This window comes from Myotis yumanensis, unplaced genomic scaffold (genome assembly GCF_028538775.1).
Source record: "Myotis yumanensis isolate MYYU_CA2020_CCGP unplaced genomic scaffold, mMyoYum1.0.hap1 SCAF_7, whole genome shotgun sequence".
NCBI classification, from domain to species: Eukaryota; Metazoa; Chordata; class Mammalia; order Chiroptera; family Vespertilionidae; genus Myotis; species Myotis yumanensis.
In genome coordinates this window covers 18,399,899-18,412,396 of record NW_027223758.1, presented here as the reverse complement: position 1 = coordinate 18,412,396, position 12,498 = coordinate 18,399,899, and the positions used below count along the sequence as shown (strand labels likewise).

Below are 12,498 nucleotides of genomic sequence, written 5' to 3'. Positions count from 1 at the left end.
GAAGACCAGAGCAGCGCTCTGGGCTCTGGAATACACGCCCTGCCTCCTGTGGGCTTAGCGGTCCCCTTCCTGGGTTACTGATGCCATCCTCACTGAGTGGGTGGGCACACAGGCCACCCTCTCTCGCCGGCCTCCACTGGCGTGACATCACCATCCCCAGCAGAGAAGACGTAGTCCTTCCTTAGTATGTTTCATGCTCCAGCACCGCTTTCAACGCCCTTTCTGGAAGCTGGGAGGGATTGTGCCAGAATATTAGCCATGGTTGCTGGCTGTGGGACTTAGAGCGTAGCTACTTTCTTCTTTATCCTTTTTGTATTGTCTACCATAGGCACATTCTATTTTTAATTGACAGAATAACAAATTAGTGTTTTTTAAGTAAGCAATTTAAAAGCACGTGTGGTTGCCTTCAGCATTTTTCACAGCCTCAGCTCACCCTGAGCGTCAGTTCTCAGCTATTCTCCTCTGTTCTCTCCTCTGCCTTCGACCCTTTGCTGCTGTCCTTCAGGGCTCCGAGCTAATTGCCGGGGTTGGTGCTGACCTCGCCAGTCGCCCGAAGGCTCCTTGATCCTTCACACTGGAAATATTGATCATGCAAATTTATTTTGAAGTCTCCCAAGCCAAGAAATTGACCTCATGATCTCATGATGTGAGGCACTGAGATGAACACAACATGCCTTTCATAGTCTTCTTGCCAAAAATGCACAACCTGAGTCTAATCATGAAGAAACATCAGACAGACCTAATCTGAGACATTCTACAAAATTCCACGGCCCGTGCTCTTCAAAAATGCCAGTCCTGAAAGACAAAGAAAGCCCGAGGACCAGTTTCAGCCTGGAGGAGAGGAGAGACAGGATCACTAAATGTAACATGTGATCTGAGATGCTGTTTTGCTATAAAGAACATGATGGGGACAGTTGGTGAAAACTGAATCTGAATAAGGCCTTGGATTAGATAATCGTATTGAACTGATACAAGTTTCTGGAGTTGCGTAATCGCACCGTGGTTATATAAGAGCATGTCCTTTATGTTTTTAGGAATTGTACGACTGAATCTTTGGGGGTAAAGGGCATCATATCTGCATCTTATTCTCACTTTATTGAGAAAAAAATACACACACACACAGAGGAATCTGGTAAAGAGTAAAAAAAAAAAAAATCCATGTTCTATTCTTGCAAACATAAGCCTGAAATTATGTTAAAATAAAAAGTTAAAAGGAAAAAATATTCCATAAACCTCAGGCTCCACAAGCACCTCAACCCTCAGGGGTGCCCTTTCCTCACAGGCACGTTTCACTCTGTGACAAGACATCTCCCTCCCACAACTCTAATTCCTGCTGCCCCTTCCAATGCCCATTCGGGGTGATCTAAGAACCCCTTTCTCTAATAAAGACAAAAACACCTCCCAAATCCAGCTCTGAAGCAGGAATTCCCCCTCATTTCACACACACACCCCATCCCCATCATTTAGGCAGTGGTTCTCAACCTCAGGGGACCTTGAAAGCTCCAAAACTTGGAAAACTCCCTAGACCAGAATCCCTAGGGGTGGGACCCAGGCGCCAGGGCTTTTTAAAGCTTTCCAGATAATTCTACTCCGTTGCCCTGACTTTAAAAAGTTGATGCGTGGCTCAGGGTTTGAGCGTCAACCTGTGAACCAGGAGGTCACAGTTTAATTCCCAATCAGCGCACATGCCCGGGTTGTGGGCTTGATATATATAGTCTCCCATCCAGAAAGACTTAAAAGTATCTATGTCCCAGCCATCTTCCCACCCCGTCAAACCTGAAGCTTGGGTTAGGACCCAAGCAACTGAATTTTTTAGCTCCCCAGGAAATTACACCTCCCTGATGTTGATCTTTAAATATAAAAATAAAAGGAACAATCAAAAACATATTTTAAAAATAAAGAAAAATCATCAGCTGGAAACAGGTGATTCCAAGGACCGACCCAAGGTTGAGAACCAGGAACTTAGAACAATTCTCAAGCATTAGCGGGCATCTAGGTGACGGGTGAGGTTGAAAACACACAGGCTGCTGGGTCCCACCGAGTCTCTGACTCAGGAAGTCCGGGATGGGGCCCGAGAGTGTGCACTTCGAACAAGTTGCAGTTAGGGGATGCTGATGCTGCTGGTCTCGGGACCATACTTTGAGAACCGCTGATTGAGACCGTCTTGCTACGTAATGTGGTGCTGGGACAGCAACACCAGCATCACTTGAGACAATGCAGACTCTCAGCACAGCACCTCCAGGCCTCCTGAGTCAGAATCTGCAGATAACAAGATTTCCAGGTGGTCTGTGCCCACAGGAGTGTTTGGGAAACACTGCTTCAAGGGAAATCCGAACCATCCCACACACATTCACGTGCTATGGCCTCAAGTGTTTAGGACTGTGGATGGTGGATGGGTGCAGGTGAGGAGAACCCGTATTAGGATAACGGAAAAAAAAACTCTCTGTCTAATACAATGATTCTCAACCTTGGCTGCACATTAGAATCACCTGGGAATCTTTTTAAAATCCTGATTTCTGGGCCTCATCCTCCGGAAATTCTGTTTCTTTGTTATGGGGTGAGGCCACAACATTAGTAACAAAGAAACAGAATTTCCAGAGGATGAGGCCCAGAAATCAGGATTTTAAAAAGATTCCCAGGTGATTCTAATGTGCAGCCGAGGTTGAGAACCACTGCTCTAAGAAAAGATGGTTAACATAACCCAGACAGGTGGAGGCAGCCAGTCTGCTGGACCCAGAATGGGAGTTCCAGCGGGTCTGTTTTACCAGCACCCATCATGGTCAGGACCTGGAGAGGGAGGCAGAAGCCACACAGGGGTAAACCATCCAAAGAACACCGGGGCGGGGGGGAAGACCCCACCTTCCTGGGGCACAGTTCAGTCCCTGGTAAGCCCTTTTGGTTTTGACCTCTGGGTGAATGAAGTTGAAACAGTAGCCTGACTCCCAGGTGACTCCTGGCTAATCCATTCGCTTGACGTTCTTGACTTGAACTGTGTCCTCACCCTGTTTTAGCCCCAGTAGAGACACTGAGCAGGAGACCAGCTCAGCTCTGGGGGTCTGTCCCTGCAATGTCGTCACCAGCAGGGGCAGTGGCGCTGTTCGTTGAGCACTGACTGTGTGCTGGCGCTGCCCTGAGGGATGCATCCCACTCGCTCCTCACCATAGTCTTCAGAGTGATGTTATTGTCCCCAATTTACAGATGAAAAAAATGGGGCTTAGAGAATTGAACTCACATGCCCAAGAGCACAGCGGCTATTAAGAGGCAAGGCCAGAATTGACTCCCAAATCTTCTGGCTCCACAGTCTTACATAAGCCAACCTGAAGTGGAATCATCAACCCGACATTGGTGAGGAGGGACTTCCTGGCTGCTGCTGTGTCCTTACATTGCTTTTCTTTTGTTCCTTTGCTGAAATAATAGAAACACAAATGATTCTAAAGCTGTGTTACCTGATACAATGACCACTGGGCACATATGGCTATTTAAATTTAAGTTAATTAAACTTAAATAAAGCTTAAAATTTAGTTTCTCACCTGCACTAGCCACATGTCAAGTGCTCATTGGTGAAACGTGGTTCTTGGGGTCTGGCATTGGACAACTCAGATTGTCAGAAGTTCTCTTAGACGGCACTATTCCAAAAAATTTACATGTCCTGACTACCCAAGGTCACTCTTCATTCAAACTTAACTTTTTTTTTTTTAATATATTTTATTGATTTTTTTACAGAGTGGAAGGGAGAGAGATAGAGAGCTAGAAACATCGATGAAAGAAAAACATCGATCAACTGCCTCCTGCACATCTCCCACTGGGGATGTGCCCGCAACCCAGGTACATGCCCTTGACCAGAATCGAACCTGGGACCTTTCAGTCCGCAGGCCGACGCTCTATCCACTGAGCCAAACCGGTCTCGGCCATTCAAACTTAACTTAAACAAAAATAAATAAATAAATAATGCCCTAGCTGGTTTGACTCAGTGGATAGAGCATCGGCCTGTGGACCAAAGGATCCCAGGTTTGATGAGTCCAGTCAAGGGCACATACCTTGGTTGTGGGCTCCTCCCTGGCGCGGTGCCTAGTCAGGGCTCGTGCAGGAAGCAACAAATCCGATGTGTTTCTCTCACATCGATGTTTCCCTCTGTCTTTCCCTCTCTCTTGCACTCTCCCTTTAAAAAAAAAGAAAATCAATGGAAAAAGGAGGTCCTATGTAATACTTTCAACAACAAAGATTTTTAAATAAATAAATAAATAAATAAATAAATAAATAAAACGTCAAATTCACAAAATTTACTTTTACACTGTTATTTGTCACGTGTAAAACAAAATTTTCAGCCGTGGGAGAATCAGGTGTTAAAAGGGAGACACCTACTGGCAGTATGTGGAATTACAACCTAGCACAATCAGACACTGGAAACTGGCCAGAGACTGGAATCCAACAGCCATCAATGGGATGTCGGAGGATCCACAAGTGCGGGAGAAATCACACACCGGGAGAGGATCAGGAATGAAGTGTCAGGAGGAGAAACGGAGTCAAAAAAGTCTTTCACCCCCAGACTGAAATCTCCGATATCATACGCCTCACCCAATGCCTGGCACCAAAGAGATACATAATGTTAGTTACTTAAATGATTGATTGATTCTGGGGTTCCAGAACTGCATAACTAAGCATTTTATTCTCTTAACATGTTTTTACTAATTGAACACATCTTTTATTATGATGTCAATGCAGAAATGGGATTTACTGTTTCAAACAATTTAGCGGCCACAAACAACAATGTTCAATAATCAAGGAATGTTAGGACTTGATGAAGTCATCAAGAACAGAAAGACATCTACATTTTTGAGTCTCTGGGAAAACAGGAAAAGACAGTTTGTTTTTTCCTTTGGCCCAAGGTAGCAGGAATGAAAGATGGCTTGTCTGATTGGGAGCTGAGTCAGACCCTAAATCATTCATTTCTCCATTCAGTTCACAAACACTGATTGCTCTGCTAGGGAGCCAGGTGGCAAAGGAGGGTGCTTATCAGAGTCCTGCATACAAAAGAACACAATGCATCCCACAATCTGGAAACCATCATGCGCAGAGCAAATGATCAACAAAGACCTGGCTGTGGTCTCAGAGGAACTCTTCTGGGAATCTGGGATCTAGATGCTAGAAAACCTGTGCTATTGATGCATCTTGACTTTAAAGAAATTGAAGCATAGCCCTGGCTGGTTTGGTTCAGTGGATAGAGAGTCGGCCTGCAGACCAAAAGGTCTCAGGGTTGATTCCGGTCAAGGGTACGTACCTCGGTTGCAGGCTCCTCCGCAGCCCCAGGAGGCAACCAATCCATGTTTTTCTCTCACATCAATATTTCACTGTCTTTCCCTCTCTTTTCCACTCTCTCTAAAAATCAATGGAGGCCTCTTTCTCGTCAACGAGGCGGTGGAGCAGCAGACTCAGAGATGCAGATCTTCGTGAAGACCCTGACTGGCAAGACCATCACCCTTGAGGTTGAGCCCAGTGACACCATTGAGAATGTCAAAGCTAAAATCCAAGACAAGGAGGGCATCCTGCCTGACCAGCAGCGTCTGATTTTTGCGGGCAAACAGCTAGAGGATGGTCGCACTCTCTCAGACTACAATATTCAGAAAGAGTCCACCCTGCACTTGGTGCTTCGTCTGAGGGGTGGCATCATCGAACCCTCCCTCTGCCAGCTCGCGCAAAAGTACAACTGAGACAAGATGCACCCCCGTGCTGTCAACTGCCGCAAGAAGAAGTGCGGCCACACCAACAACCTGCGCCCCAAGAAGAAGGTTAAATAAGGCCCCTCCACCAACCCCTTGGGTCCACAGGGCAGCCTTCTACCTGAACCCTGTGACGCTGGGGCCTCAATAAAGTTTCTCTTTTGTTGACTGAGAGAAAAAAAATCAATGGGAAAAATATCCTCAAGTGAGGATTTTTTAAAAAATTTTTAATTGAAGCATAAATAGTGATGCAATCCCAGGGGATTGTAGAGGACCCCAGTTTCTGGGGAGGGTATTCATGGGACCCAAGCAGGCTAATCAAGTCTGATCAGGGCTGTATTAGCTGCCTGGTAGTCTAAGGCTGCTTATGAGCCCATGTCCAGCACTGGGAGGGACCCAGGTCTGGCATAGCTTCAGAGGGATGGAAGAGTAGAGAGTGACAGATGGCATTGATTGCAAGGTCCACCACAGCCCACCCCCCCTCCCACAATAAAAAGAAGGATGGTCCCCATAGCTGATGAACTTTTACTGGGTCCCAGTCTTGTGCCTGGCCCTCTTGTAGGTGCTGGGGCGACAGAGATCAGTAAGTTTCAGGGGCACAGACTCAGTAAGAAGGGCCCTTATCTCGTTCATTCTCCTTTTCGCAAACCCTTTTGAGACCCTCTCAATCCCTCTCAATAAGTAAGCCACTATTTCATAACACTTTGAATTAAAAGGTCTTCAGATACCCAATAGAAAACATGGACAAATAACTTGGACAGGCACTTCACATAAAGGAATGTCCAAATGGCCAGGAATCATGAGAAGATGCTGAGTATCAATGGTCACAGAAAAATTAAAATTAAAACTACAATGGACTGTGGCTACATACTCTCTAGAATAGCTAAAATCAAACTTCTGAAAATAGCAAGGTTGAGTGAGGCTGTGGAGCAACCAGAACCCTCATATACTAATCATGGGCGTGCACACTTGTACAAGCACTTCAGAGAACTGTTTGGCAATTTCTTCTAAAGTTAAACATAAGCATATGACTGAGCATTTCCACTCCCAGTATATGCTCAAAGGAAATGAGTATTGCCCTGGCGGTGTGGCACAGTTCACTGAGCGCTGTCCCATGAACCAAAAGGTCACCAGTTCAATTCCTGGTGAGGGCACATGTCCAGGTTTCAGGCTTGATCCTCAGTAGAGGGCCTGCAGGAGGCAGCCAACTGATGCTTCTCTCTCATCGATGTTTCTCTCTCCTTCTCCTTCTCCCTTATTCTCTCTTTAAAAAAAAAATCAATAAAAACATTTTAAAAAAGAAAAGAGTTTTTACACAGCAACGGGCATATACAAAAATGTGCACTGCAGCTGAATTGATAATAGCCAAAATCTAAATACAACTCAAATGCCCATCAATAGAAGAATGGGAAAGTATATTGTGTACAGCACAGAAGGAAAATGAGTGAACTGCTCTTATACACAATAATATGGATAAATCTCAAAAACAGTGTTAAGAAAAAGAAACCAACCACACACACAAAATACATCCTCTGTGACGATATTCATATGAAGTTCAAGAAGAGGCAAAACTCATCTGTGTCAATACAGATCACCAGTGGGAGGTGAGAATTGACTAAAATAGGGCTCCAAGGATCTTACTGGATCATGGAAATGTCCTCTGTGCTGATCTGCGTGGTGGTGACATGGTGCATACATAGGTAAAAATTCACTGAACTGTCTACTTAGGATGTGTGCATTTTACTGTATGTAGATTATGCCTCAGTAAAAGAGTAAAAAAGTCTGGGTGACCACACTTGATAGAAGCATGGCTGAATATCAAAGGCTTGCGTGTAATACAATGAACACAGTCATCACAGAACAGCCTCAAATAGAGTCCCAGTCCCAAGGCCCTCGGCAATAGTTTTGATACTTACTACCCACCTCAGTAAGTATCACAAAGGACATGGCCCTTTCCAGCCAAGTAAGCTGTGGCCCTGCCCAGAGCCCTCAAAGGACTAGCTCCCCTGAGTGGCCCTCATACACCTCCAACAGCACCTGGGGCCAAGTGCCAATAGCCAGGCCAGCACAGCCCTGCTAGAGGCACGTTCAAGGCTTTGCAGGTCCTTAGTGGAAGCCTGTGGGGCCCCGAGCACACTGGATGTGCAGGGTTGATGTGTAAGGAAAACTAGACAAGGGAAACAACCCTTTAGGAAGGCTCTGTATTTAAAACGCCGGTTACTCCACTGGAATTGTGTAGCTCCAGCCGTGTTATACCCCAGCCCATGCACTAGGAGCTCTCAGCTCTGGCTGCACATCAGAACCATGGGGAGTTTCTGAAACATAGGCTGTCTAGGCCTCCCTGACCCCAGACCAACAGAATCAGAACCACTAGTACAATGGCTCTCAAAGTGTGTCCCTGGAGAAGGAACTAGAAATGAAAATTCTCAGGCCCATTGGAGCTGCTCCAGCAATCTCTGCTCCAATTGTTCTCACAAGCCCTCCCAGTGATTTGGATGCACACTCAAGTGTGAGACCCACTGCTGTAGTTAGAATTTGCATTTCTAACAGCTGCCCAGGTGATGCAGACCACAATTTGAGAACCACTACTGTCTATCTAATGGATAAAGCCAAACTCTGATGCAGGAGGGAAAGAGGCGATAATAAAAGCTACCCAAGCCTGCCTGGCGTGGCTCAGTGGTTGAGCATCGACCTATGAACCTGGAGGTCATGGGTTCGGTTCCCGGTCAGGGCATATGCCCAGGTTGCAGGCTCAATCCCCAGTGTGGGGCATGCAGGAGGCAGCCGAACAATGATTCTCTCTCATCATTGATGTTTCTATCTCTCTCTCCCTCTCCCTTCCTGTCTGAAATAAATTCAATAAAAATAAATAAAATAAAATAAACAGTGGTGAAACTTGGAGTAATTAAATATTTTTTTTTAAAAAGCTACCCAGGTGAGTGACTCTGATGCAGATGAGGAGGATTAATAAGGCTTCCATAGACTTTCATGATCCAATCGGCAGGAGGTGCACACAGGTGAGAATGTTCCAGGAGAAGAAATACAATTTGCTCTTCACGTAACCTGTATAAGCCTCTTTTCATCCAATAAAGCTGCAATCTGAGGTTCCTGGTGTCACAGGATTTACTTCCTGGGTGCCCATCCCTGAGAGTTTTTTCTGGCACTATTGGACCTGGAGACGTTTCTGGTAGAACACTTTGCATGAAAGCCTCAGTTTGGCAAAAGGCCTGATTTTACTCTCGTTGGTCCAAGATAAATGAGAACAGAGCAAATTAAGAAGGAGTACAGGGATGAAAAAGGAAGAAATTACGTGCAGGGAATGGAAGAGGAAGAGAGAGAGAGCTATGAGAGAGAAGGGTAGAAAGGTATTTTTTCCAAGGATGGTTGCCTCTCTCTCTCTCTCTCTCTCTCTCTCTCTCTCTCCCTCCCTCCCTCTCTTTCTCTCTTTCAATTGAGCACTGAGAAGGGTTTTGTAAATGATTGGAGAGAGGAGCTAGACAAGTTGATCTGCAAAGCAGGAAAGAAAGAGATTGAAGTGAGTCAAGGGGGACCTCAGAGGAGTGTGGGGCCTGGGAGGTCAGCACGCCATGGGAAAAGTCAGATGTCATCAGGATTAAAACTTCCTGCTCTGAAAAGTCAAACCACAGCCTGAGAGAAACTATTGACAACACATGTATCTGAAAGAGGACTTGCATTCCAAATATATAAAGAACTTGGATAACTCATTAATAGAAAGGCAAACAACTCAATGAAAAAAATGGGCAAAAGGCATGAATAAAAGCTTCACAACACTGTAGAAATGGCCGACAAGTGCATGAAAAGATGGTCTACATTATTAGTCATCAGAAAAAGTGCAAAATAAAACCATAGCAAGATACCTGCTAGAATGGCTAAAATTAAGAAGATTTCCAATACCAAGTGTCGGCTAGGATGGAGAGAAACTGGAATTCTTATATCATGCTGGCAGGAACTGAAAATAGTACAACCACTTGGGGACCCAAAGAATATACCTACCATATAACCCACTAATTCTACTCTTAGGTGTTTATCAAAAAGCGATTTTTTTAAATGCTCACAAAAAGACTTGTACACAAATATCAATAGTAACAGGTAAAAGTAGCTAATGACCACCATTTTGGATATGTCAACTGCATGGAATCTGGTTGCTCAAATGTTTGTGAATGTCTACATTAAGATGCAAAAGTTATCAAAAATTCAAAAATGCAAATGCTTAAGAAAAAAATATTTGTACACAAATGTGCATAGCACCTTTAGTCACAATTTTTCAAAACTGAAAACAATTCAAATATCCATCAACTAGGGTATGGATAAACAAAATTTGGTATAGCCATAGAAAGGGATTATAATAAAAACTAGAGGCCTGGTGCACAAAAATTTGTGCACTCGGTGGGGGGGTCCCTCAGCCCGGTCTATGCCCTCTTGCAGTCTGGGACCCCTCGGAGGATGTCCACCTGCTGGCTTAGGCCCGCTCCCTGGGGGATCAGGCCCAAGCTGGCAGTCAGACATCCCTCTGGCAGCCCGGAAGCCCTCGGGGAATGTACACTTGCCAGCAGGGAGCAGGCCTAAGCTGCAGTCGGACATCCTTAGCGCTGCTGAGGAGGCGGGAGAGGCTCCCACCACCACTGCTATACTGGCAACGGTCAGCCTGGCTTGTGGCTGAGCAGAGCTCCCCCTGTGGGAGCACACTGACCACCAGGGGGCAGCTCCTGCATTGAGCGTCTGCCCCCTGGTGGTCAGTGTGTGTCATAGTGACCAGTCATTGCCAGTTGTTCTGCTTTTAGGGTCAGTTTGTATATTACCCTTTTACTATATAGGATAGAGGCTGGTGCATGGGTGGGGGCCGGCTGGTTTGCCCTGAAGGGTGTCCCGGATCAGAGTGGGGGGTCCTACTGGGGTGCCTGGCCAGCCTGGGTGAGGGGCTGATGGCTGTTTGCAGGCTGGTGAAGCCCCCCACCCCAGTGGGGACCCTCACCCCATAGAGGTTTGGCCAGCTTGGTTGAGGGGCTGATGGCTGTTTTCAGGCTGGCCAAGCCCCCCCCCCCCCCGCCCCCCACCTCCCCCAGCGACAGAAGCTCCCAGCCTCTCCTTTTTTTCTTTTTCTTTTTTTTATTCTGGGATTTATTTACCTTCTTTAATTGAAACTTTGTAGCCTTGAGAGGAGCTCAGAGCTGGCCAGGGCAGACAAGAGGGAAGCCTCCTGCTCACTCCAGCTCCGTGGCCACAGCCGGCTGAAAGCAGGTATCTGGGGTTTATTTACCTTCTATAATTGAAACTTTGTTGCTTTGAGTGAAGCTCAGAGCTGCCGCAGCAGATGGGAAGCTTGGCTTCCTCCATCACAGGCAGCTCTGTGGCTGCCTGCCGCCATCTTGGTTGGGCTAATTTGCATATAGTTGCTCTGATTGACTGGTGGGTGTTGCTTAAGGCATAGTGAAGGTATGGTCAATTTTCATGTTTGTCTTTTATTAGTGTAGATGATGAAATTACTGAAAGATGACTGTATGGATGACTCTCAAAGGTTAGAGCATTGCCCAGCTGGCATGGCTCAAACGTTGAGTGTTGACCTATGAACCAAAAGATCATGGTTCAATTCCTGGTCAGGGCTCTACTCCCAGTGTGGAGCTTGGAGGAGGCAGCCGATCAATGATTCCCATTATTGATATTTCCATCTTTCTCTCCCTCTCCCTTCCTCTCTGAAATCAATTTTAAAAACAATTTCTTTTTAAGATTAAAGTGATTCAGGACTGCTCCCCGGCCACGTGAAGGCTAGAATGTGCGTCCTCCTCTTTTAGGTGTGGGGAAGTCATGTCTCCTCCTGCAGTTTATAGACAAGCGGTTCCAGCCTGTCCACGACCTCAACATAGGTGTGGAGTTTGGGGCCTGTATGGTCAACACTGATGAGAAACAAATCGAACTGCAAATCTGGGATACAGCTGGGCAAGAATCCTTCCGTTCTATCACCCATTCTTACTACAGGGGAGCAGCCAGAGCACTGTTGGTGTAAGACATTACAAGGCATGAAACCTTCAACCACCTGACCTCATGGTTACAGGATGCCCGGCAGCAATCCAGTCCCAACATGGTTATCATGCTGATTGGGAATAAGAGTGACTTAAAGTCCCACAGGGATGTGAAGAAAGAAGAAGGAGAGGCTTTTGCTTGGAAGCGTGGACTTACATTCATGGAAACTTCAGCCAAAACAGCCGGCCATGTTGAAGAGGCCTTCATTAACACAGCCAGAGAAATACATAGGGAGATCCAGCAGGGTTTATTTCATGTCCACAATGAGGCAAATGGCATCAAGATCCGTCCTCAATGGTGTATTTCAACATCAGTGGCACCCATCGCCTCCCAGCAGAACTCTGGTGACATAGAGTCCAGCTCTGGCTGCTGCTGAATATCTGGCCTGGACTCTTTTCTTTCCTTCCTGGAACAGCTTCATGTCAAAAGGCTTACAGAGGTCTTAGTAACTTTGGCTGAGAAAAGCCTCTTTTCAAGGTGTGATGTTTTGCCTTTCCACTTAAAGACCGGGGGAAATTTGGGCCTTTACTGACCTGTCCCTTCTTCAGGAACGTGAGCATTCCTTATACTAGTAGATTAGGGCTCTTCTTACACTCCTATTTTAATTTCTAAAATGTGAGTATCAAAGTTGATTGTCATGGCAATTAAAAAATAAATTATTTTAGAAGTATACATAATCTGCTCCTCACCAGGAATCAGTAACAGGGGTCTGGGACATCCTGCTTGAGCACTTGAGATTCCT

General features: G+C 45.9%; 2 pseudogenes; both read left to right on the top strand.

Annotated features, from left to right (window-relative positions):
• The first annotated feature begins 5,397 nt into the window (after positions 1–5,397).
• LOC139014468 (ubiquitin-ribosomal protein eL40 fusion protein-like) lies at positions 5,398–5,900 on the top strand (annotated as a pseudogene).
• A 5,635-nt stretch (positions 5,901–11,535) lies between these two features.
• On the top strand, positions 11,536–12,132 carry LOC139014467 (ras-related protein Rab-2B pseudogene; annotated as a pseudogene).
• The last annotated feature ends 366 nt before the right edge of the window (positions 12,133–12,498 follow it).